Here is a 25078-nt window from a genome sequence, read left to right as displayed (position 1 = left end):
TGCAAGAATGTAATTATCTGAAACCATAAACCACCACTGAGGCACTTGGAACCAAGCAGAGAGGTCTTGTATTGGGGAAGCCTGAAGAGCCATCACAATAACCACGTGCCACCAGTTAGGTAAGTGTGGCTGATATATTATCTCCTTAATACTTATCCATTACTCATCCATTTCAACAAATGAATGTAGGTGCTGGGCCCTGGTCTAATGAATGGGACAGAGTAAGGGAAAAAGCAGTCCAAATTGGATTGTCCCAGTAACGCGGTGGGGGCGTCAGATGTGGGGGGAGGTGGTAGGATCACAAAAAAGCACTTATACAACATGTCAGGTCTGGGGCAGCTGCTCAGAAACTCAAAACCATGTTAGGGCACCGAGGGGCGCCTCCAGTGAAAGTGGGGAGGGAGGTTGCTCAAAACAGGCCCCGTTAGGTTTTCTTAGGGCCGGGGTACCACAAGGAAATGAAGATTCAGAGAAATATCTGGCCGAAACGCTGTTTCTCCCTAGTGTTTGCTAGTGGAGGGCTGACTCCTGCTGGGCATGTCCACAGAGGGCCTCAGAGCTAATCTGTCGGGAGGGTGGGTAGGGTTCCGGGAGAACACGTAAAAGAGAAAAGCCAGGTGGGCAGAGAGTCCGGGAGTCAAGAGCCAAGGCAGGGTGAGGCAGGAACCTGACCCCAGATGCCACCTGCCCTTACGGGAGCCGTCGTGCTACAGGCCTGGCGCCAGCAAACCCGTGTGTGTGCCACCAGCAGCCCTTCTCCCCTCCAAGGTCGACTTCCTGTTCTCACGGTTTCCCTCCTGTGGACTCTATCCTTTAGCGGGGCCTCTGCTCCAGACCCGGGCTGTGTCTTGGGGCAGGGTGATCAGCCCCGCAAGTCGACAGCCTACTAGCTGTGTGACCCTGGACAAGTGTCTCCACCTCTCTGGGCTTGGCGATCACGTCTGTGAAATGAGGATGGTAACAGCGTCAAACTGCTCTAGGGTCTCCAGGATCCAAGTGGGTTCAAACTTATCAAAGAATGCAGTGCAGTGCCTGGCACGTGACTGTCATGTATGTGATCAAGGTTCGTTCCCTGCAGGCTGGACAAAACTGATGAGTCAGTTTAGGGCAAGGGCCGACGGTGCTAGTGTCCCAGTCCCTACTACAGCTCACTAGAGGCTTTGCGGAAAACCAAGGAAAGAAATGTGCGCTCCCCTAGCGATCCCGGGGTCTCAGTTAGGGAACCTCGGGAAGACAGTAGGACGGAGGCTGCTGCACAGTCACGGTGGTTCCTGGCCCGGCTGTTAGTCCCCTCCCCGCCCAAGGTCGGAGCTCTGTCTGGCGCCGCCCGGCTAATTCTAATCTCCCGGATGCCCAATCAAGGCCCCGGGGCTTCCTTCGGGAGTAAGCGGACCACAGCTCCCTCTAACCATCACTCTCCAGTCGCCCAGCTACAGCACCCGTCTTCAGCCAGGAGCTGGTATTTGTGCCACGGGCGGGGCTGCCTCCAGCTCCCCGCCGTCTTCTTCAGATCTGTGGTGCCGGAGTCGCGAGGCCAGGGGCGGAGCGGGACCAAGGTGGCACCGTGGTGGCCACGTCCCTTGGGCGTAGAGGGGCGGGGCATGCAAACAGAGGCTCGTTCTCCGGGAAAGATGGAGGCGGGGGGAGCAAAAGGAGGTGCGAAAGTTGACCAGGAATGTGGAGGACAACTACAACTTCAGTGGCCTGGAGATTACACAGGATACAAAGCCAGAAATGTCGACTGGAGTGACATTGCTCACCGTGACTTCAATGTGGATGGCGGAGAGGACGGTGGCGGCGAAGGCAGTTCATTAGATATCGCTTCTCAGCCTTTTGGCTAAAATCAAGTATAGTATCTGTTCTTACCAGTTTAACATCTGATACGTTCTCTACCTGAGAACGAATTATTAAATGGATCTTTAGAGCAAGGAGCTGGACTAGGAGCTTGCTCCGTCTACTCTAAGTATCGACCATGGCATTGCAGTGTTTCCAAGAACGGTGCCCTCCTATGAAGTGTGAACAGCAGACTGAGTGTGTTCCGGTTTGCATTTTCCTTTAATCTTTCAATATGGCGTGTTTTGTTTTGTTTTGTTTTTTTAGCAGTGCAGATCCTGTTAGTTTCTTTTGGTTTTTTTAACTTAGGTTTTTATATGGTGTGAAAGGGAACTGCTTTGTTTTTTAATACCTTTGCTTTGTTGTAGGTTTGATGGAGTTCAACAAGAAAGGTTCTCTGCTCTAGAAAGTTTACTTTAACTTTTCTAAACGCACAATTCAACCCAAGTAGTAAGTGTGTTTATTAAAAACAACAACAACAACAAAAACTAAACTAAACCACAAGAAAATTAAGTAACTTGTCCTAGCTCGCCTAACTAGAAATTAGCCAAACTTAGCTTTGAACCAATGCTACGAAAGGGAAAAGAGGAACAGAGGGACACGTGGAAACTGAGAACACAGGTTGTCTTGTGATTCGTCTACAGTCTTGGAAATTCTTTACCATTTCTCTTATACCTGGGCCTGACACTCAAGAAGGAAGTTGTCACTTGATTATTTGATAAAGGAGGTGAAAGTGGCACTCTCACCCCACCCTTCATCTTCTGTGTTAGCCAGGGAAGGTGTTAATGAACAAATGGGAGTGAGGAGGGGCGGAGTGAACGAAGGGCCCAGCTTGTCATAGCAGCACCAATACTGCGGACCTACCCCAGTAGGTCTTGACAGCCTCACATCTGTAGCCTTTTCTCCCCACAAGAACTCAGCCCAGGACCTAGAGCACGGAGGACTGACTGCAGAGACCATTCTACCATTCCTACATCGAGCATTCACATGTTCATGGAGTGCCTGCTACGTTGAAGGCACCGCTGTAGCTTCTGAGCACACAGCACTCGGTGAAATGGATGAGGAACTCCCTCATGGAGTACACACTAGAGAGGGGAGAGGGGAGAGACAGGCAATAACTACAGGAGTTAATTGTAGATGGTGATACATGTCATGAAGGAAAATAGAAGAGGGAGATGTGCTAGACAGGGACCGCGGGAGGGAACTACTCTACATGGGGGAGGGGTATGGCTCATGAAGGCTCTCCATTGCGACATTAGAGCCGAGGTTTCAGTGACAAAGAGTGAAGGAGATTTAGTAGGGAAACTGTGGATGTGCCTGCACGCGGGACATCTCACAGAAGTGGCCGGACTTATCTGCAAACAGAAATTCCTGCCAAGTGACCCTTCCTCTTCCCAGGAGGAACATTGCTTGCAAACAAGGATGTTTATCTGTTCCTCAAAAGGAACAGGCCTGGGAACAGGAGGGTCTGAGAGCAATAAAGATACTTAAGATAAGGAAGCGAACAGGAGGGTCTGAAAGCAATAAAGATACTTAGGATAAGGAAGTGAACAGGAGGGTCTGGAAACAATAAAGATACTTAGGATAAGGAAATGACTAGGAGGAATGTCTTAGATGTAGTGCGCTTGCGTCAATTCAAAAATGCTGTCTCGCGATGCTTGGTATGGGTTCAGGTTGCTCCTTTGTGTGAGGGATATAAGAATAAAGAAACCTGAGCCTCGGGAGACTTTGGCACCACAACCGCTCAGGGATTCATTTCGTCGATCACATTTCGTCAGCCACATTTTTGTAATTCATTTCGTCGGCCACATTTTGTCAGCCACATTTTTGTGATTCATTTCGTCGGCAACATCTGGCGCCCAACGTGAGGCACGACGAAACCGGAAGGGTAAGCACCCCGGAAAAAGAAATGGGGACTTTCGGGATTAAAATGGGGAATTCTAATTCCTTGAAAACTCAATATTTGGACCTGATACAAGGTCTGTTACAATCAGTAGGAGTTAAAGCTTCTTCGAAGCAGTTAAGTGAACTGTTTGAGCATATTAAGCGGCATTGTTACTGGTTTCGGCATCAGACTAAAGTTCAATTAAATTTAAGGGAATGGAAACAGGTCCAAAAAGAATTAAGAAAACAGCATCAGAAAGGAAATGTAATGTCTTTGCGATTATGGGCGCTTTGTAGTGCTATAACGCAGGCTTTAAAACTGTTTGAGACAGATAGTGAAGCTAACTCTCCTTCTGTTGAAGCTCCTTATGAGGATGTGCCATTATCCTCAGAAGGGAAAAGCCAAGAGAAAGATTTCCCCCCCCCCGGAACCTCCTCCTAAACCTCCAGATGATAGTTCTGATTCTAGTAGTGAGGAGGAAGAGGAGGAAGGAAACGGAGAAAAAGGAGCGAAAAAGGGGGATGAAGAATTTGATAAATTAGTTTTTACTATGACTGAAATGTTTCACAAAATGATGAATAAAGTACAGGAAAAAACGGATTCCAGGAAAGTCTGTACTGTGACTGTGAATCCTACCGCCCCTTCGTATGCTTCCCTCTTTCCCATAGAGAAACCCCATGTGTCCGATGTGGATGTGGGCCGAGAAAATAGACGTTTTACTTTCCCTGCCCATATGTTTGATGATGATGATGATCTTCCAGCACCACTTGGTGGTTTTATTGATCCTCCTCAGCTTTTTCCAATAACTCGGCAACCCGGTCCTCCCGGAATGTTAAATATAAATTATATGCCTATGGAATATAAATTTTTTAAGGATTTAAAATCTGCAGTAGCTCAATATGGGCCACAGTCTCCTTTTGTATTAACCATGATGGAAACTGTTGGAACGGCTGTTACTTTTACCTATGGACTGGGAGGCCATTGCGCAAGCTGTACTTGAGGGTTCCCAATGGTTGCAACTTCGCAGCTGGTGGGAGGAAGAAGCTCGAAAACAGGCTCGTATAAACCAAACGCAACAGCCCCCTGGACCATTAGAGGAGAAATTAATGGGAGATGGTCCTTTTCGATCTTTACAAGCTCAGGCTCAATATACTGATCAAGATTTACAACAGGTTAGACAGGTTTTTTTGAGAGCTTGGAGACGAGTTGTTCCTACAGGTCATTCTCAACCGTCATTTGTTAAAATTATGCAGGGAGCTACTGAGCCATATACAGACTTTTTGGCTCGTTTAAAAGTGGCAGTTGAGAGAGCCATAGGAAAAGACCAGATATCTCAAATTCTGTTACAAACCTTAGCATATGAAAATGCTAATTCTGAATGTAAACGTATTTTGGATCCCTTAAGGGGACAGGGAGCAAATATAGCTGAATATGTACTAGCATGTTCAGGTGTTGGAGGAGTTGAACATCAAGCTAATGTGTTTGCCACTGCAATGGCGACTGCTTTAAAACCCCAACGAAAGGGTACCTGTTTTAATTGCGGAAAAGCAGGGCATTTCCGAAAAGAATGTCGTAAACGTAATAAGCGTACAGAAATTTCTCCTGTTATACCTAAGCAGCAACCTTCTGGACCCTGTCGTAGATGTGGAAAAGGCAGACATTGGACTAATGAATGTAGATCTCGTAATGATAAAGATGGAAATCCTCTTCCCCTACGTCAACAGGGAAACATCTCAGTGGGCCTGAGTCCTTGGGGCCCAGCAACAACACCAAGGACCACCAACCCAACAATATCTCAATCCATGGCTCCCGAGTCTCCTCTAATAGCCATCAATTGGTATTCCAACGTATCGATTACTCATTTATTTGGAACTCTAGAAGGAGATAAAGCTCTTGATAGTCCACGAATGCTTACACCCCAGGCTATAGAAGAGTTTAATTATGTTGAGCAACAAATTAATAATGGATACTTACGTATATTGATTTACAGAAACCCATACAATTAATCATTTTTCATACTCCTCATACTCCTACTGGAGTAATCTCCCAGGATACTGCCATTATTGAATGGCTCTTTCTTCCTAATCGGACTAATAAAAAATTAAGTATATATTTGGAGAAAATTGCCTTATTAATTGCCAAAGGAAGAACACGAGTTCTTCAATTGACCAGGAAAGAACCTAATGAAATTATTACTCAATTAACACAAGCGCAAATTTCAAAAAGCCTTCAGTTTAACGAAGAATGGCAATTAGCTTTATCAGAATTTCCTGGACAATTGTCTAATCATTATCCTCATTCTAAACTTTTTGATTTTCTTCGACAGACACCTGTTATAATTTCCAAGGTAATTTCTTCTGCTCCTGTTTCAGGTATGACTATTTTTACAGATGCTAATAAAACTTCTGCAGGATATTGGACAGAGGACCAACAAAAAATTTTAACACATTCTTTTTCATCTGTACAACTAGCTGAGTTATGGGCAATATTATTAGCTTTACAGGATTTTTCTTCAGAACCTATTAACATTGTTTCTGATTCTAGCTATGCCACGTTGTCATGCTCCTTACTTCCAGAAGTGGATCTTCCCTTGTTTCTAAAAACTTCTATTGATAAACTTTTTTTCCAGGTGCAACAAGTATTGCTTCAACGTCAACATGCAATATATATCTGTCATATAAGAGCTCATTCTATGTTACCTTGTCCTTTAGCTAAAGGTAGTCAATTAATAGATTCCTTATTGTTCCCTCTTCAAGCTGCGGAAGCAGAACATCAAGCTCATCATACGAATGCTCGCGGGCTTATTAGCAGACATTCAATCACTCGAAAACAAGCTCAAAATATAGTTCGGACCTGTCCTTTTTGTGCCCCTTTTTCTTTACCCCTTCTTCCTTCAGGTGTTAATCCTCGAGGATGTACTACTAATGAAATTTGGCAGATGGATGTACTTATTGTAACATCTTTTGGACGCCTTAAATATGTACATCATACTGTTGACAAATTTTCTCATTTTCAATGGGCTACAGCTTTATCATCGGAGAAAGCTGATGCTGTTATTACTCATTTATTAGCCTGCTTTGCAATAATGGGTATACCTCAAGAGCTCAAAACTGATAACGCTCCCGCTTATCAGTCTATAAAATTACATAAATTCCTTTCTAAACATCAGATTGTACACACCTTTGGCATTCCTTATAATAGTCAAGGTCGGGCCATCATTGAACGGGCCAATCGAATCTTGCAAGATTATTTGCAAAAAATAAAAAAGGGGGATATAAGTAAAGAATACAGTGAAACCCCTGCTAATATATTACATCATACACTTTTAACACTAAATTTTTTTAATGTTTGGTCCTCAGCTGATCGATCTGCGGCTAGAATGCATTTTGATACAAATTCTGATCATCTTATGAATAGGCATCCTAAACAAGATGCTTGGTATAAAGATCCTGAAAAGGGTTGGATTCCTGTTAAATTGTGTTATCAGGGACGGGGTTATGCTTTTATCTCTACAGATCAGTCTTCTTTTTGGGTGCCTACCCGATTGATAAAACAATATGAGCGATCCGTTCATAAGACAATTCTGAGAGCTCTCGATACAGAAAACCTTCACCTTTGCGACTCGGGAAGCTCAACCTCCAACATGGGGACAACTCAAGAAATTGACCCAGGAGGCAGAGAAGACCCTTCAGCGGGCTGGACAACCGCTGAATACTGTTAATCTTTTTCTTGCTATAATGGCTATTGTAACCTGCCAGGTATGCATGAGTCAAGAAGTATCTTATCACTACTGGGCTTATATTCCTAATCCTCCTTTGGTTCATGCAGTATCATGGGGAGAATCTGAGGTCCCTGTGTGCACCAACGTTTCAGCCTTTTTTCCACCACCTAATTGCGGTGGAATACAAGATATACCTAGTCATAGAGATCCTCAAATTATTAATGGAAGTTATGTTATAGGAGTAGAAGGAGATCCTATATGTTTTGGACAGAATCGTTTTTGTCTTCCTTTATATCATCGAAATCATTAGCATGCTTATAATACATGGGAAGTTAATTATAGAGGGCTACACACTGCTATATTTTCTGTTATGGTATCCACTAGAGGATTTAATGTGTCAGGTTTTGTTAATGATACAATTCCTACATCCCTTTCTTTATGTTCCGCTACTTTTTTTGAAGCAGATTTAACTCATTTAGAATGGGAAAAATGCAGAGATCATAAACCTGAACTTGTATATAACTATACTACTAATTATACTCGTGACATTATTGTTGATTGGAGTCCTGATCATGCTCAATTTTTAGAAAAATGGTCTAATCACACCCTTAAATGGCATCGTCATAATGGAACTCTGAATGGACAGGGGAATGAAACAATAAAAATGCAACATTTTGCTCTTGTACCTCCTTTACTTCAGCATCCTCCATATCCTCAAGTTCAGGGAGGTATTTGGAAGTTGTGGGCTGTATCAGGTAATCTAACAGTATGGACGGGGAATTTTACCTTAAATCCTACTGATCGATCGGGACCCTTCTATGTTAATTTGCATACAAATGTAACTTATACAGCTACTGCATGTGTAAAATATCCTTTTTCTTTAATGTCTGGAAATATAACTTGGAACTCTGTTGCGGGATACATTAATTGTACTAATAACTGTACATTTGTTCAATGTGTCAATAAGACTTGGTGGAAGACAATCGAAGATTCCAATTTAACTGTTATGATTGTAAAAGCTCGTACAGAACTTTGGATGCCAGTGAACTTAACTCGTCCATGGTCTGACTCAATTGCAGTAACTCATTTATATGATGCTTTACAAGTCATTTTACATCGTTCTCGCCGATTTGTTGGACTGATCATCGCCACGACTCTAGCTGTCGCTTCTGTAACTGCTGCCGTTGCTGGGTTGGCTCTTCAACAAGAAATACAGACTGCAAACTTTGTTCGGGATTGGCATAAGGACTCACATATGTTATGGCAACAGCAAAAAGATCTAGACTCACAACTTGTAACTGATGTTATAAATTTGCAACATACTGTTTCTTGGATAGGTGATCAGTTAACCGTTCTTGCAACGCGCAGTGTTTTAAAATGTGATTGGAATTCTACACAAATGTGTGTTACACCTATACGGTTTAATATATCAAAAGGATGGGATAAGGTTAAAAAATCATTACAGGGTCATCAGAATTTAACTGAAGAGTTCATGCAACTGGAAAAATCAATTGTTGAAACTTTTGATAAAGAATTACCTAAGTTGACAGGAGAAGATATTCTTAGGGGCCTTAAGCAAGGTTTAGATGGTTTAAATCCATTAGGACATGTAATTGTTTTACTATCTGCTTCATTTGGAAATTTATTTCTGATTATTTTTTTGTGTTTATTCCTTTATGTAGTCTTCCGGCGTTGGAGAAAGTGAAAACAAATGAAGAATATCGCTAGAACAGTGACGCAAGCTATACGATCCAATATAAAAGAAAAAAGGGGGAGATGAAGGAGATTTAGTAGGGAAACTGTGGATGTGCCTGCACGCGGGACATCTCACAGAAGTGGCTGGACTTATCTGCAAACAGAAATTCCTGCCAAGGATGAAGGAGATTTAGTAAGGAAACTGCAGGTGTGCCTGCACGCGGGACATCTCACAGAAGTGGCCGGACTTATCTGCAAACAGAAATTCCTGCCAAGTGACCCTTCCTCTTCCCAGGAGGAACATTGCTTGCAAACAAGGATGTTTATCTGTTCCTCAAAAGGAACAGGCCTGGGAACAGGAGGGTCTGAGAGCAATAAAGATACTTAAGATAAGGAAGCGAACAGGAGGGTCTGAAAGCAATAAAGATACTTAGGATAAGGAAATGACTAGGAGGAATGTCTTAGATGTAGTGTCCTTGCGTCAATTCAAAAACTGCTGTCTCATGATGCTTGGTATGGGTTCGGGTTGCTCCTTTGTGTGAGGGATATAAGAATAAAGAAACCTGAGCCTCGGGAGACTTTGGCACCACAACCGCTCAGGGATTCATTTCGTCGATCACATTTCGTCAGCCACATTTTTGTAATTCATTTCGTCAGCCACATTTTTGTGATTCATTTCATCGGCAACAAAGAGAAAGGTAAGCATTCCAGACAGAGGGACAGACTAGTTGGGACCTACCCGCTTCCCCGCGTTGGCTCGCCCAGCTGGGTCAGATGCCAGCTGCTGAGTGAATGTTCTTCCTCAGAGCTGTCTCCCCACCAGACTAAGCGCTGAGCCCAGGGGCTGGTTCTTCCCATCCACAGCTCCACAGTGCCCAGCACTGTGCCTGCCGCACTGTAGGCAATCAGGACGGGAAATCTGGCGGGAATTCACGATTGCATGATGGAGTGATTACAGGTACTCCAGGGGCATCCATCCGTAGCTGGAGGTCTCCTGCTCTGGGATCCTTGAGACCTTGGTGGGGGTCGGCAGGGAATGCCTGTAAAGCCCTGCACCTCTAGGCAAGGTCTGGGCAGGACTGAACTCTCAGACCTTCACTGGGGAGAAGGGGTTTCTTGGAGGAGAATAACAAGCCATGGGAGAAATGACACGGGAGAGAGAGGCCCCCCCCTCAAGGCCTGGCGGGCTGAAACCCTGGGCTGAGAGTCCTCGTGAGTCCTGTCCCTCACCAGGAGACTGGCTTGGAAAAGCCACTTTCCCCTGGGAGCCTCGGTTTCCTCGGTGTGTAGGAGGCGCTTATGATTCCCTACCCCTTTCCCGAGGACAACCCACGCGCTAGAGCAGGGGACGGTACAGGGTGGGTGGAGCTCACCTAGGAAACGGTTGGGGACATCCTTGTCTCCGCAGCATCCCAACCAAGTCCCTGTCTGAGTGGCAAGTGAAGGGAAGAGAAGGGTCTGCAGGAGTAGGGTGGGGAGGGGGAGAAGCGGATGCCCGGGAGCAGCTGCAGCCTGGGAATCACAAGTCCCATACTCCAACCCCCAGCTTTGCTTTGCTTCTTAAGCATAAAATGGGGAAAACACAACCTACTTCTGAGAATGAGCATGAAAAGAAAAAAAAAAAAAAAAAAAAGTGTGACAGGGCCTTTCAGGTACCTTTTCCCCTACCGGACGCCCTTTCAGAGGGAACTCCCCCCCCAAACCAAGTGCCAGGCCCAGCCAAGGGCTGGAAAGGAGCAGATGCTGTCCCCTGGTGGATGTGTCTGTCACTGCCTGATCCCTGAAGAACACTGGAGGAGTAAGGGGGGGAAGCTGTACGGGTTGCTTTGCCCCCTGGAGTCTTCCTCTCAAATAGGGCCTTTCCTACAGTTTGAGGTTGAGAAGAGAAAATCCACCCTTTCAAGTTTTTCCCTGGAGGTGGGATCATATTTAAAGGGACATCATTTGAGCAGGAAATGTCATGTCAATTACATTTCCCATGCTTTCCTCTGAGGGCCTAATGGCAGGGGCAGGGCAAGCTGAGGCAGGAGGAGGCTGCAGGGCGGGGAAGGCTTGAGGAGCTCACTTGCAGCCGTGTGGTGGTGTCTGCGGGGACAGATGTGAAACCGTGCCCCAAAGGGTTAAACAGAAACTGGTGACCAACAGAAATTCTTGAGTTCGTAATACAGGTAAGGGAAGAGCTTTCTAAAAACCCCTTGGCTTGTAACCTGCCTTCACTGACCAAGCGTGCCTTAGTTATTTTTTGACTCCTCAACCAGCCGGATAGATAACACCTCTGACCTATATGGGTCCCTGTGGTAACAGGGGCTTCGGTTGCTTTCCGGGAACTTGGAGTCGGCTCCTGTCCATTTCAAGCTGGCTAGGACTGGTTGGGCCCGCAGACCCTGAAGTCGGGCGTGCGCAGGTGTGGGATGAACCACTATCTGACATCAGAGGGATGAAAACTCCACCCTCGGATCTTGCTAAGCCCCTCCGTTTTTTAAATTTTTTTTTAACAAGCTTCCCATGAGGAAGCATGACACTCAGCTAAGCTGGTGCAGAACACGGGTTACCTCACCTCTTCCTGGCCTCCAATCCCCCTTCCCCAGTCCTGAGACCAAACCTGCTTCTTTATCCCACAAAGATCTCAAGCCCCTTGACGTTGCGGGAGTAGACTTGAGATTTGTTCTCCTGTCTGTCTGTCTCCACACTTGGCTGCCTTGTGAATAAACACTTTCTCTGCCGCAAACCTCAGCATCTCGGCGCAGACGAAGCTGGCTCGGGAACAGGTCCACACGGGGACAGACGAACAGCATCCCTCTGCACGGAGCCTGACACTTGGGGAGGCCTCGGCTGGAGCAGGGGACTTGGGGGATTGGCAAGAAACAGTAACTGGAGCCCCAGGAGGGTGATAATGCCCCGGAAGCAACAGCCCCAAGGGGAGGGACAACGGAAACTAGAGAGAGGCGGCGGGGCAGAGGCGAGGGGAGAGAGCCAGGCCCACGGCCCGAAGGGAACGTGCCCACCGCCCCGTTGTCCAAGCTGCTGGGCTCCTCGGAGCTGTCACAACAGGGGCCAATCCCCAGTGACCTTATATGTTTGATTCAGTTTTTTTACTCGACAGGAGATTTCTCTGCCAAGTCAGCCATGATTGTCTGGCCTACGTCGTAAGGAGTGTAGGTTCGAATAGTGGTTCTCAGATTTGAGGCTACGTCAGAATCACCCGGAGGACTGGATAAAAGCAGATTGCTCGGGCCACTTCCAGAGTTTCCGACTCAGTCGGTCTTGGGCTCTCGGGCTCAGGATCTCTGACAAGTCCTGTGGTGATACGGATGCTGCGCAGGCCGGGGACTAACTGTACTATAAGGACCGCTGGCTTGGAAGATGAGTTCCAATCCCAGCCTTAACATTTCCCACTGAGCCCTCGGGGCAGATTCCTTATGTCTCTCAGCTTCAACCTCTTCTATAAAACGGGATGAAAATACTTACCTCTTAGCAGCTCTAAGTTTATCTCAACCAGTAAAAAAAAAAAAAAAAAAAAAAAAAAAAAAAAAAGTTGGCCCGGGGAGTCAGTTTAATCTTCCTCACAGAAGATACAAAGTGACATGTACAAATTGACCACCAACTGCCGTTTCTTTTCCAGCGTGTGTGACCTCAAGCATGGCTCCTCAGTCTTTAACGTGGACACGAGTCCCCTGTGGACCTCATGAAAATGCAGATTCTGGTTCACTAGGGGTGACGGACTGAACCGCGCCCCCAAAGTTCACCTACTGAAGCCCTGTTTGGAGATGAGGCCTTTGGGAGGCAGTGAGGTTTAGACGAGGTCACGGGGAGGCGGGGCTCCTACTGGGGTGAGTCCGCGTGTGAGATGAGGCACCAGAGAGCTGCTTCTTTCTCCAACACGTGACGACACGGAGAGAAGTCGGCCATCTGCAAGCCAAGAAGAGCGCTCTCGCCAGAACCCTCCCAGGCGGGCGCCCCGACGGGGGGCTTCCAGTCTCCAGAACTGTGAGGAAATAAATTTCTGTTCTTTGAGCCCCTGGCCTGTGGCGTTTTGTTCCGGCGGCCCTACCAAACTGGGAGCGGAGGCCGGCCTGCTGCCTGCGTTCTGCGTCTCCCACCAGCTCCCGGGTGGTGCGGCCGCTGCTGTACGCGGACCACGCTTTGAGCAGCAAGGGTCTGGAACAGATGACTGGAAAGCTCCCCGAAAGGCTGTATATTTTCCCTGATGAGGGGGACTTTAAATGGTCTCCTGCAAATCTACGACAGAGATCTGTTCGTGCCGTCCCCAACCCCTAACAGGTCTGGCCCATCAGAGACGCTCAGCAAATCACTGTCAGGGAAAGGAGTGGAGGAGCCGAGGGTTGTGTCTGACAGTTGGGGCCGCCTGGCCTCGTGGGAAGAGCTCTGGACTTGGAAGACCTCTGGAAGCGTCGTGGGTGAGTCAGGCAGCCCCTCTCCCTCTGAGACGTGGGGATGAAACACGTCCCCCGGTGACCGTGAAGGTAAAGTGAGATGATGACCATGAACGTGCCCGAGGCAGGGCCTGGCTCACACACGGCGGCACTGAAACACGGCCCCAGTGTCTCGGCCTGTGAATTGGAACTCCTTGATCCAAGGCTCCTGTTGGCCTCCCGACCTGGAAGCGAGCTGCCTGTCGGGGGTCAGGGCAGCCAGGAGGGTCCGCAGCCAGCCCAGGTGGGGGTGGGGGGATGAGGGGTGGGAAAGCTTACATCGCGGTGTAGTTTTTATTTCATACAAGATGTCGGCTGAAGAACCGCTTTTTTGTTTCCTAGGAACTGGAAAATACTGCAACGCCTGGCATTCACCCGTTTGCTCCCTATTGAATGGTTGGTCTTTTATAGTAACTTCCAGGAGCTCTTTATGTAGTAGAAAGATAAGTACTTTTTCTGTGGTTTGGGTTGCAAATATTTATCCTTACTCTACTTGTTTTGTCATCAATCGCCCGTAACTGATGTGACACAGGCGGGCGGGTGGAGACAAGGCCAGGCCAGAAGCCGTTCCTGCCCTCAGGGTGCGTCCAACCCAGGATGGGGACTGGAACACGTGTGAAAGTGGCCAGAACAGCAGGCAGGACACAGGAGGAGACCAGAGAGAGAGAGAGAGGAGCACTTGGGGTATTTGGACCACAGCAACCCCCTCCTCAGGGAAACCAAATGAGTGGGTGTCAGACGGCCTGATACACACAGATCTGAACAGAGATCGTGGGACGACGAGAGGCCTTCAGAGTCATGTCAGGCGCAGGCTAAGCACATTAGATATCGTGTCATTTGACCCTCATTTCCGTTCGTTCAACAAATATTGATCAAGTGCCAAGGACAGACGTACCGAGCACTGTCCTGGGTGCTGAGGATAGAACAGCAATCAAACTCTGTACCATCAAGGTGAAAGGCAATGCAGCCATGCCGTCTGCATATTTGCGAATTTACGGCTAGATCTAGGTGTCCGTACGTCTGTATCTGCATGCATATCTGTGTCATGTGGCAACCATGGGTGTCAATAACGACTTGGCAGCCGGCAGAAAAATAAAACCAGGTAAAGTGGGGTGTGAAACAGGAATGCTAAGTGGGGGGTAGGTGGAGGTAATTCACAGCACTGTAAGATGGAATTACCTCTCTTTTACAGCCAAGAAGTGACTTTCCCCAGAGCGCACGTATTAAGTCATTCCCGTGGGCTCGCATTCCCACGTGTAGCTTCACAAGTCCCCTGATCTGAGCGGCACTGTCATTCTCCCCATTCCCCAGTTTAAAGAAACGGAGGCCCCGTGTAGTTAGCAGGCCGCTCCAATGCAAACCCTGACTGTGCTCCCGTTCAGCTGCGTGACCTCTGGCAAGCCGCTCAGCCTCTCGGCACGTCAGTCTACAACAGTGCTTTCCACTAGAAATACGTGAGTCACGTGTGGAACTTTAAATTTTCTTAGACACAGGAGAAAAATACAGAGACAGGTGGAATTCAGTTTCGTTGTTTATTTAACTGAGGATATCTAAACTATGACTTCAATCTGTGATTAATATAAAAATTACTGAGATATTTTGGAGTTTTGAATCCTAATTCTTCGAAATCCCATACGTAGTTTTCACTTACAGCACATCTCGAGGAGGACGGACCACGATTCCAGTGCTCCCTGGCTACAGGCGGCCGGTAGCTGAGACGGCTCAGGGCAGCAGAATGGGGAGGAGAAAAACCAAGCGGGGACTAGAGTGGAGGGAGAGAGAGGGAGACACTTGCCTTGGCCAAAAAGTTTAAGGGAGCCCCCAAAAGCCCAGTAATCAACATAAACAGCTCGATCATCTGATACACAAGATAAGATGAGTTGTGCTAAAATATGATTTATCTTGATTACTGAAGAGTGTTTTTTGGCTGGCACTCCCTTCAGTGTTCCCCCCCCAAGGCAAGTTCCTCACTGGCCTCACCCTAGTCCTGGCCCCGGATGATGGTGATGATGACGATGACGACGACGACGACGACGACGATAACCACCTCATGGAGCCATGAGGGAATTAAATGAGCTAATACAGGTAGGGTGGTCCGCGCAGGGGTGGGCACTGGGAGGGGCTCAGGCAGCACCTGGCATCAGGCCGTGTGTGTTGCAGGGTGAAATGACCGACTGGGTTTCAGTCTTACCTCCATGATACCTGCTGGCATTTCCGAGATCAAATGAAAGAAATAGAAACTCCCCAACTAAAGTGAAGTTCTGTTGGGAAGGAGGCTGGGAAAGGTAAATGCTGACTGCGGGAGCCAGCAGCCTTTGGCACAGAGAAACTGTGCCGCTGGGAAGCTTTATCCCCACTTGGCCAGAGGCCCGGTTGCATTGACTGGTCTGGATGCCCAGTGCATCCCTGGCAGTTGTCTCCTCTCTGGTGTCCTGCCACCCTGGCCACATCTTCCCTCTTCACCCCTGGATCGGGCCAGTCCCCTCCTCCTCATTGCTTCTTTGATTCAGTCTGTTCTGTGCAGCTTGTATTCACTCAACAAACGCGTGCTGTGCGCCTATTGCTACAGGCCGCGCACTGGGCTAGAGCTGGGATCCAGAGATAAGTGCCGACGAGGGTCACCGCCGTCAGTGATGTCAGATTTCAGTGGAGACGATAAAGAATTGACCTAAAGGGTGGTGAATGGGGTACTTGAAATGAATGACGGGGTGGGATGAACTATATACGAGGGCGGCTAATCAGACTGGGGGTGGGGTGCGGAAGAGCTCTTAAGGAAGGCTTCCTGGAGGAAGTGACAGCCCAGCGGAGCCCAGAGGATCTGCGTAAGAAGTGGCTAGGTAAGGAGAAGGTGTAGGCACACGAAGTCTCAGGCAGAGGGAGCTTTCTGTACGAAGCCCAGGATATGGTCCATTGGTAGAAGCACCGAAAGACGCAGGTGCCGGGCTTGGAGAGAATCCCTCCAGCTGCCCTGTCTGGCCCTGCCCATCCGCCTGCCGCCTCGCAAAGAGGTTACCCTGCCGGCTCCGGGAAGCCCCGCTCCAGACGTCCCGCTCCCCGGACTCAGGCTGAGCCCCTCTTCCGACCACACGGAGCTCGTCTTTCCGCCGGCGGAGGCCTACTTAACACATTGCAGTCTGGGCGCTTCTAGCGAATATGTCTTGGGACCTTGTCTTCGGGAAACCTCTCGGGCAGCAGGTCCTTCCACAGGCCCCTTGGCCGCCCTGTATCCTCCTCTCCAGTTCTGCCTGTCTTTTCTCTCCGTTTGTATCAAAGAGGAGCACCCCCTCAAGCCCAGCCGCTTCAGCTCTGGGCGCCCAGGGGCGGTCCCGAGGGGGGAAGTCGGCCCTCGTAGCCACGCCTCCTCGGGCGGGAAAGGGCGGACCATGCAAATTAGAGATGGCGCTTCAGCCCGAGAAGGACGAAGCCGCAAAATATACACAATTTCTCTATTACAATTTAGGGAATAAAAAAGCTGCAGAAGGCTCTAGTGCAGTGATACCCACAGTACAGTCAAGGAGGCACAGGAATTGAGGCCTCGAGTGAGCAGGAGAGGCATCACCGTGAGTTGAACATGGATGCAGGGAGGACGGTAGGGGCGAGGGCAACTCGCTAGGTATCGCTTCTCGGCCTTTTGGCTAAGATCAAGTGTAGTATCTGTTCTTATCAGTTTAATATCTGATACGTCCTCTATCCGAGGACAACATATTAAATGGATTTTTGGAGCAGGGAGTTGGAATAGGAGCTTGCTCCGTCCACTCCACGCATCGACCTGGTATTGCAGTACTTCCAGGAACGGTGCACCCCACCCGGGGAAACAACTGAGTGACATAATGGTAGACTGCGACCTGGCTACTGGCTTATCCAGCCTACAGCTTAGTTGTTCTCGGTTGTTCTCGGCTGCTTTTTTTTCCAGCTAACGGCTGTTGTGGGGTTTTTTTCGGCGTGCTCGTTTTTCGTCGCCACCTTTTTCTGTGAAGGCGTGCAGGCTCGCAGACACAGTTTTTCCGCAGCTCGGCGGGTCGCTTCGCGGAAGAACGACCCTAGCTGGCAGCCCCCGGGCAGGGCCACGATAGCCCCCCGGGGGTAAGCCCCATGGGGTCTCAGCTTTCTTGGCTGGGAGGCAGGAGAAGAGAAAGCATGGCCTGGGGGAGGGGGACATAAGGCAGGGTAAGAAGGTTTGAGCAAGGTTAGGATTGTTAGGATTGGACAATTGGAATAGGGTTCCGTGGGCCTTGGGCTATATATTACATGGGGCTGTTCTCTAGCAGTCAGATAGCAAAGCTCAGGGGACTGACTAGCTGGAGTGTGAGCGTACATAGAGGGGGCAGTTGCAGATACGCGTGCTACAAGGTTGGTTTGCCCATGACAGCAGGCTCCCAAGGCAAGTCGGTTGCATCTCTAGGAATTAGCTAGTCCTGGGAGGGGCAGTCTCTTCCAGGCCAGCAGGCCCGCAAGATGTCAAGCATTCAACGTATAGAAAAATTTAAAACATGATTCATACACAGTGGGTGATCATCCTATTTGAACTTTTCAATCTAGGGATTTCCTCGGGGTAGAGGGTGGAAAGGAAAAGAGGGTGCTTGTAGAAGTTTTCGACTCGAAAAGAGAGTGGAGGCATACACCTCTCCTCCCATGGCATCCGCCCCACCCCCACCCCTAGACACACACGAGATCAGATTCCAGGGAATGGTATGAATTAGGGTTTATTCATTCAAGAAATAATGTATGGAGTGGCTACCGTGTGCTAAGACCCAGTGACAGGTGCACAGGTATAAAAAAAGACAGGCCCTGCTCTGAGAAAGTTGATAGTCTCCCTTGGAGAAAACAGAGCAATAATTCATTATGAGTGCGCATGTGCACATGACTTTCCTAATCTGAAATTCCTAAAATCCCTTCCGGTCAGTTCAGGAATTGACCACACTCACGGTTCAGCAAAATACACCCTCAGTTGTTGCAAGGCATTAGTTTCTTTGTATCCTGCTTGTTGAGAACATTCACGTCATTTGATGCAGAGATATTAACGTGCTTGATTGTAACTAGAGTGTTTCATAGAAACAGTCCGTATTTCTAAAATCTGAAAAATTCTGAAATCCGAAACCTATCTGTCCCTAAGGATCCAGCATGGGGGTTGGGAGGAAAAAACAAAACAAAACAAAACAAAACAAAACAAAACAAAACAAAACAAAACCCACAACACCTTAGAGTGCCTGAAGCCAAGGAAGGACAGGCATTCAGGAAGGGCGCTTCAGCATCTAGGGGATGAGAGGTCAGAGGGGATCCCAAAAGGAATGTCCAGGGGACAGTTGGAGAAGGGGGCGGCGGCAGCAGCCATCCTATGATGGACTTGACATGTCGGGACGGAGCCTGAGCAGGAGGAGGAGAGGCAGTGGACACGCAACGTACACGATGACTCCACCAGCACGTATAGCTGGTCCCCCCGGGTCTGGCACGATGGGCACATGAGCAGAGGGCCACTGTGGCAGCAAAGGTGTCCAGAATGGGCCCTCAGTCCTGAACTCAGAGAGGCACTAGGCCTGGCCCTTTCTAGGGTTGGGGCATGGGGGGATTCGGGGCTCCTCTAGCCGCCATCTTTGTTCAGAACCTCCCTCTAACTGGCCAAGCCCATCCTTGCTTCCTCCCTTCCTCGACTTTTTCAAAGCATTAAGCACCCCCCACCCCCCACCCCCATCAACCTCCTGCACTCTTCACTGGGTCTCAGCGACTTCCAGGATGACCCAACTCCATGTTATGACCCAGACTCCAAAAGTCAACTGTTTGCAAAGCACTGATCACTTTGCCTATACAAAATACATGTCTGCACAGGTCAAAAAAGGTGAATGAAACTGGGGGAAAATATTTGCAGATGTATCACAGGCAGGGTTTATCTCAGTATTCTATAATGAAATCTGAGAATGTGATCAGAAGAAACCAAACCACTCAGTAAAACATGGACAAAGATCACACAGTCCACGGGAAAGATAATAAATTACGGTTTTTCACATACAAAAAGATGTGCCACCTACCTATAAAGAAAGAAATGCATATTTAAATGGCACTGAGGTATAATTCATAACCTGTGAGTTTGGCAGCGATTCCCAAATAGCTGGGAAACCATAAAGTGACCACTGAGGAACATGCAACCAAGCAGAGAGGTCTTGTACTGGGGATGCCTGAAGGGCGGTCATCATATCCACCCACACCCTGGGGCTGGGCGAGCTGGTTGATACTGTGGATGGAAACAATCAATAAGCTAATCTATAAGAAGAACAGAGGAGAGTTTTGTTAGAGCCAAACTGAGATCTACAGTCTGGGAGGGGGAGGCAGCCCCTCAAGCTCTGATGAGCTGCTCCAGAGAAGCACGGTGGTGTTCCGCACAGTTTTCTGTCTTGTCCCAGCAAAGAGCATAAACCATGACAGGGATACATTCCTTTGAGGTTTCCAAAAAAGACAGATCAGCATGGGCACAGGGAGCCAGTCTGGCCTTGGCGCCTGGGACGGGAGCCTCATCGTCGCAGAAGTCCTAGCATTGACATCTCGGGAAGGGAGGTCTCTGTCTCTCTCTTCAAAACCGACATTCTTTAGTTCTGGACAATGCACCCTTGTCTTCCGTGGTTAGAGGAAAGCAACGATGTACTTTTGCTAGGCCTCAAGACAGGCTGTTCAAGATAGCACAAAGGTCACACCAAGTCATGTATAAGCCAGAACCACCTCCCCATGTCATCTTCTTTAATCCTTCTCCATCGACTCCGACTCCTGCATTTCACAAGTATATCGGTGCCGGGCACTGATCTAAGTGGTGGAAAACGCAGTCCAAGCGGGAATCTTCCCAGTAGCTGAGGTGGGGGCAGGGTAGGGTCGGAGAGTCGGAGAGTGGGGGAGGCAGGGTTACAGCCAAAGCAAAGCACCTATATAAACATGTCGGGTCTGCCGCAGCTACCTAGAAACTCCAGACCAGGTTGGGGCACCGAGGGGCGCCTCCGGTGAGGGTGGGGAGGGAAGTTGCTCAAAACAGGCCCCGTTAGGTTTTCTTAGGGCCGGGGTTCCCGCGAGGAGATGAAGGTTCAGAGAACTATCTGGCCAAAACGCTGTTTCTCCCCAGTGTTTGCTAGTGGAGGGCTGACTCCTGCTGGGCATGTCCACAGAGGGCCTCAGAGCTAATCTGTCGGGAGGGTGGGTAGGGTTCCGGGAGAACACGTAAAAGAGAAAAGCCAGGCGGGCAGAGAGTCCGGGAGTCAAGAGCCAAGGCAGGGTGAGGCAGGAACCTGACCCCAGATGCCACCTGCCCTTACGGGAGCCGTCGTGCTACAGGCCTGGCGCCAGCAAACCCGTGTGTGTGCCACCAGCAGCCCTTCTCCCCTCCAAGGTCGACTTCCTGTTCTCACGGTTTCCCTCCTGTGGAATCCCATCAGTTAGCGGGGCCTCTGCTCCAGACCAGGGCTTTGTCTTGAGGCAGGGTGATCAGTCCTGCAGGTCAACAGCCTACTAGCTGTGTGACTCTGGACAAGTGTCTCCACCTCTCTGGGCTTGGCGATCACGTCTGTGAAATGAGGATGGTAACAGCGTCAAACCGCTCTAGGGTCTCCAGGATCCAAGTGGGTTCAAACCTATCAAACAAAGAATGCAGCGCAGTGCCTGGCACGTGACTGTCGAGCCTTCAGGGTTCCTTTCCCTCGTTTCCCACAGACTGGACAGAACTGATGAGACATTAGGGCAAGGGCCGACTGTGCTAGTGTCCCAGTCCCTACAGCTCACACTACAGGCTTTGCGGAGAACCGAGGAAAGACTGTCCACCCTCGTGGCGATCCCGCAGTCTCAGTTAAGGAGCTTGGGGAGGAGGGCGGAGCGGAGACAGGTGCACAGTCACGACGGTTCCTGCCCAAGGGCCGGGCCTTGCCAGGCGGTCCACGGCGGACACTGCTCTCCCGGATGCACAGCTACGTCTCCGCGACTCGCTTCGGGACTCGCTTCGGGACTCACTTCGGGAGCCCGCGGGCGGCTCTCGGCCCGCAACTCCTTCCACCAACCGGCTCCCGCCGCCCAACGGCAACCCACTGCCTTCCGCCAGGAGTTGGTGGGGTGCAGCGTGCGCGGGGCCGGACGGCGGTGTGGACACGCCCCTGGGGCGGGGGAGGGCGGGGCATGCAAATAGCGAGTCTTCCTCTGGGGAAGGTTGGGGGGTCCCAGGAGCAAAAAAGGGATGTGAAAATTGACCAGGAGTGCGGGAGACAACTGGAGCTTCACAGGTCTGGAGTTACACAGGATAGTGAGCCAGGAATGTCGACCGAGGGTTAGGGTGCTCACCGTGAGTTGCATGGAGATGCAGGGAGGACGGTGGCGGCGAGGGCAACTCGCTAGGTATCGCTTCTCGGCCTTTTGGCTAAGATCAAGTGTAGTATCTGTTCTTATCAGTTTAATATCTGATACGTCCTCTATCCGAGGACAATATATTAAATGGATTTTTGGAGCAGGGAGTTGGAATAGGAGCTTGCTCCGTCCACTCCACGCATCGACCTGGTATTGCAGTACTTCCAGGAACGGTGCATCCCCGTCTCGGGGACATAATAACGGTAATGCCAAAAGCAGACTTGCCGTAGGAACTCTTCTGGTAGTTCTTCGAGCTTTTCCCTTTGTTTTTTTGTCGTAGTAGCGAGCCGGCTGCAGCAACAAGCTGTTTGTCGAAAGTACCTCACGACGTGGACTCTTGTCTTAAGGTCGGCTTATGAGCAGTTTCTCAGCCGCCTTCCGAGTCTCCCAGTAGAAACGGCGGTATCCACGTAGTTTGATAGCTTTGAAGTGCTTGGGTGTCTTTTCGTGTTCAGTGGCGGGAGAAAGCACTGCTCTGAGCCGGGCCCAGGCGGAGTTTCAGAGACCCGCGTGCGAGGCGGGAGGTTTGCGGCAGTGCCACGGCAGGAGCACAGCTCAGGGCTTGAAGTGCTGGAGGTGAGCACAAAAGACGAGCTTTTTCTCCACGGGCGCTCTACCTGCTCACAGTCACTTGTCTGCTGACGCTAATGTGCGAAGCCATCAGGACCAGTCTCTTCTTGCTCCATCCTCGTTTCTCTCTCAGCCTCCCAACCTCCTCCTCCCGAACCTCCTGAAACTCAGTGACCTGTCAAAGCTGCAGTATTTGCTGCCTCTTTTTTTTTTTTTTTTTTTTTGGATTGAAGTGTATAGTTGACTTACAATGTTGTGTTAGTTTCAGGTGTACAGCAAAGTGATTCTGTATTATATACATTACATACATTGATTCTTTTCCATTATAGGTTATTTTACAAGATATTGACTATAGTTCCCTGTGTTATATAGATGCTATACAGGAGGCCCTTGTTGTTATTTTAGGTACAGGAGTGTGTGTCTGGTAAGTACTTTTTTTTTTTAGATTCCACATGTAAGTGATATATGATATTTGTCTTTGTCTGACTTACTTCACTTAATATGATAATCTCTAGGTCCATCTATGTTGCTGCAAATGACATTATCTCACTATTTTAAAGCTGAGTGATATTCCGTTGTGTATGTGTATTGTGTATACACACACACACACACACACACACACACACACACACACACACACACACCCACACCCACACACACCCACATCTTCTTTATCCATTCATCTGTTGATGGACATTTAGGCTGCTTCTGTGTCTTGGCTATTGCAAATAGTGCTGCTATGAATATTGGGGTGCATGTATCTTTTCGAATTAGAGTTTTCCCCGGATAGGCAGAGGAGCGGAATTGCTGGATCATGTGGTAAGTCTATTTTTAGCTTTTAAAGGAACCTCCTTACTGTTCTCCATAGGAGCTACATCGATTTACATTCCCACCGACAGTGTAGGAGGGTTCCTTCTTCTCCACACCCTCTCAGGCATTTATTTGTAGACTTTTTAATGATGGCCATTCTGGCCAGTGTGAAGTGACAGCCCATTTGTTAAGTGTTTTCTTGACATGCCTGCTTTACTGACTCGACCTCTGCCCCTGAGGTTGACCCTGCCGGCGGAAAATTTAATGAAGATCAGTTTCTGGTAGAAACATCCTACCCAAGTAGGATGCCCATGTCGTTAAGTTGAGCACCGCCTCCAATTTTAGGTGATTGAAATCGGATTCCTTCAGGTAGCCCTCAAACCGGCTCTGCCAGGACCCCTGCCTTCCAGAAGGAATTACAGGTAACTGAGATCATACCTGCAAGGGTCTTCTCTGATAGGGAAGGAAAATTTGTTCTACTTACCTATCTATCTATCTATCTATCTATCTATCTATCTATCTATCTATCTATCTGTGTACCTTGGCGGCGGGGGGGTGGGGGTGGGGGTGGGGGGGATGGGGGGTGGTTGGGGACGGGCCGGGGGCGAGGCTGGTTGAAATCGTCCAGGTGTCCCAGCACCACTGGGCAGCAACGGCCCCAGAATCTCTCGGGTGGGGCCGGAGGCTCGGCGTACTTCTCAACTCTCCAAGTGTTTCTGCTGCACCTGTGGCGCCCAGCAGCACTGCTTAGAGCGTCCAGTGAAAACGCCGGCCGCAGGCCCCCTTGTTCTGCCATACTGACTTTTCCGTGACAGTGAAAGTGTTTGCTGTGCTCCTGCCAATCCAGTCATGAATCGGTGTCGGACAGTCCCAGGCTGGCTTTGCGTTTAGCACACAGTAGACACTCAGTGAAGAGTGGATGGACAAGGAACTACTGAATTCCCAGTTGTGTCACAGACATGCGGCCACCCAGTCTAGTGGGGAGGCCCACGGACCCACACTGGAATATGTTGAGGGCAAGTCCCATAGCTTCCACGTTGTGTGGCCCTCCCCACCCACCCCAGGTTTGTTTTGCGAGTCGGGACTGATGACACCCCCCCCCCCAACACACACAGACCCACCTGCACCAAGGGGGTGTGAAAAGCTTTATAACTCACGAAATGAGGCTTTCCAGCGACGGCAGGGTGGCTCCCCCAGCAAGTTTGAAAATGGCCTGAGAGGGAGGGAAGGAGGCCAGGTTGGCGGTGAGCAGAGGGGCCAGGGTGAGGCTTTTCCCATCAGCTGGCTCAGACATAGCAAGGCGTGAGGAAGAAGGAGTGGCGAGGCTTAAAAGCTGTCAACAGCCCAGCCTCAAAACAGGGTCAGACTCTCCACCACACCCTGCAAGCTGCTTTCCCCTCTAGGAGATGTGGGTGGAAAGCCTCCTTCGACGGGCGCCGAACAGAGGGTCTCGGGACCTTCTGTGAGCCTGCCTTCCACGGTGGACATTCCACAAACGCCCATCGGGTCAGAGTCTGTCGGCCCACCAACAGAGTCTCGGCTTCTGCACACAAAGGTTTCCTGGGCCGAACTGCCTCGGTCTGATCTAAGGAGGGCTCCGGCCAGAGCTGAGGTAGGGGTGGGGTGGGGGGTTGGGGGGTGGGTTGCGGGTTCTCCGAGAGAAGCTGAACAAGCTGGCCGAGTCTGAGATATGGATGAGCCTGTGAGGGGATGGACTTGAGGGTTGGGGGACGATTATAGTGGGAAAGAGCCCACCAGAAGCAAGTG

The 25078-nt window shown here is 49.3% G+C and overlaps 2 long non-coding RNA genes and 3 other non-coding genes across 6 annotated transcripts; 4 read left to right on the top strand and 1 right to left on the bottom strand.

Moving 5' to 3' along the window:
* The first annotated feature begins 803 nt into the window (after window positions 1–803).
* LOC141573641 (uncharacterized) lies at window positions 804–14960 on the top strand. Of its 2 annotated transcripts, XR_012499590.1 has the most exons (5): window positions 1256–3721; window positions 7234–7476; window positions 9122–9832; window positions 11869–13552; window positions 13910–14960. It is a non-coding gene; the product is annotated as an uncharacterized LOC141573641 (long non-coding RNA). The 2 variants fall into 2 exon arrangements; XR_012499589.1 differs by having other exon boundaries at window positions 804–3721; window positions 9122–13552.
* Window positions 1818–2009, top strand: LOC123612550 (U2 spliceosomal RNA). The gene has a single exon (XR_006719819.1). It is a non-coding gene; the product is annotated as a U2 spliceosomal RNA (small nuclear RNA).
* Window positions 14961–15085: 125 nt separating the features above from the next.
* Window positions 15086–16900, bottom strand: LOC141573642 (uncharacterized). Its single transcript, XR_012499591.1, has 2 exons — window positions 15548–16900; window positions 15086–15329 (listed from the first exon to the last, which is right to left on the bottom strand). It is a non-coding gene; the product is annotated as an uncharacterized LOC141573642 (long non-coding RNA).
* A 282-nt stretch (window positions 16901–17182) lies between these two features.
* Window positions 17183–17373, top strand: LOC141573677 (U2 spliceosomal RNA). Its single transcript, XR_012499716.1, has one exon. It is a non-coding gene; the product is annotated as a U2 spliceosomal RNA (small nuclear RNA).
* A 4551-nt stretch (window positions 17374–21924) lies between these two features.
* Window positions 21925–22115, top strand: LOC141573678 (U2 spliceosomal RNA). The gene has a single exon (XR_012499717.1). It is a non-coding gene; the product is annotated as a U2 spliceosomal RNA (small nuclear RNA).
* Window positions 22116–25078: the final 2963 nt, after the last annotated feature.

Source organism: Camelus bactrianus, chromosome 16 (genome assembly GCF_048773025.1).
Source record: "Camelus bactrianus isolate YW-2024 breed Bactrian camel chromosome 16, ASM4877302v1, whole genome shotgun sequence".
Lineage (NCBI taxonomy): Eukaryota > Metazoa > Chordata > Mammalia > Artiodactyla > Camelidae > Camelus > Camelus bactrianus.
This window is presented reverse-complemented; position numbering and strand designations above follow the sequence as displayed.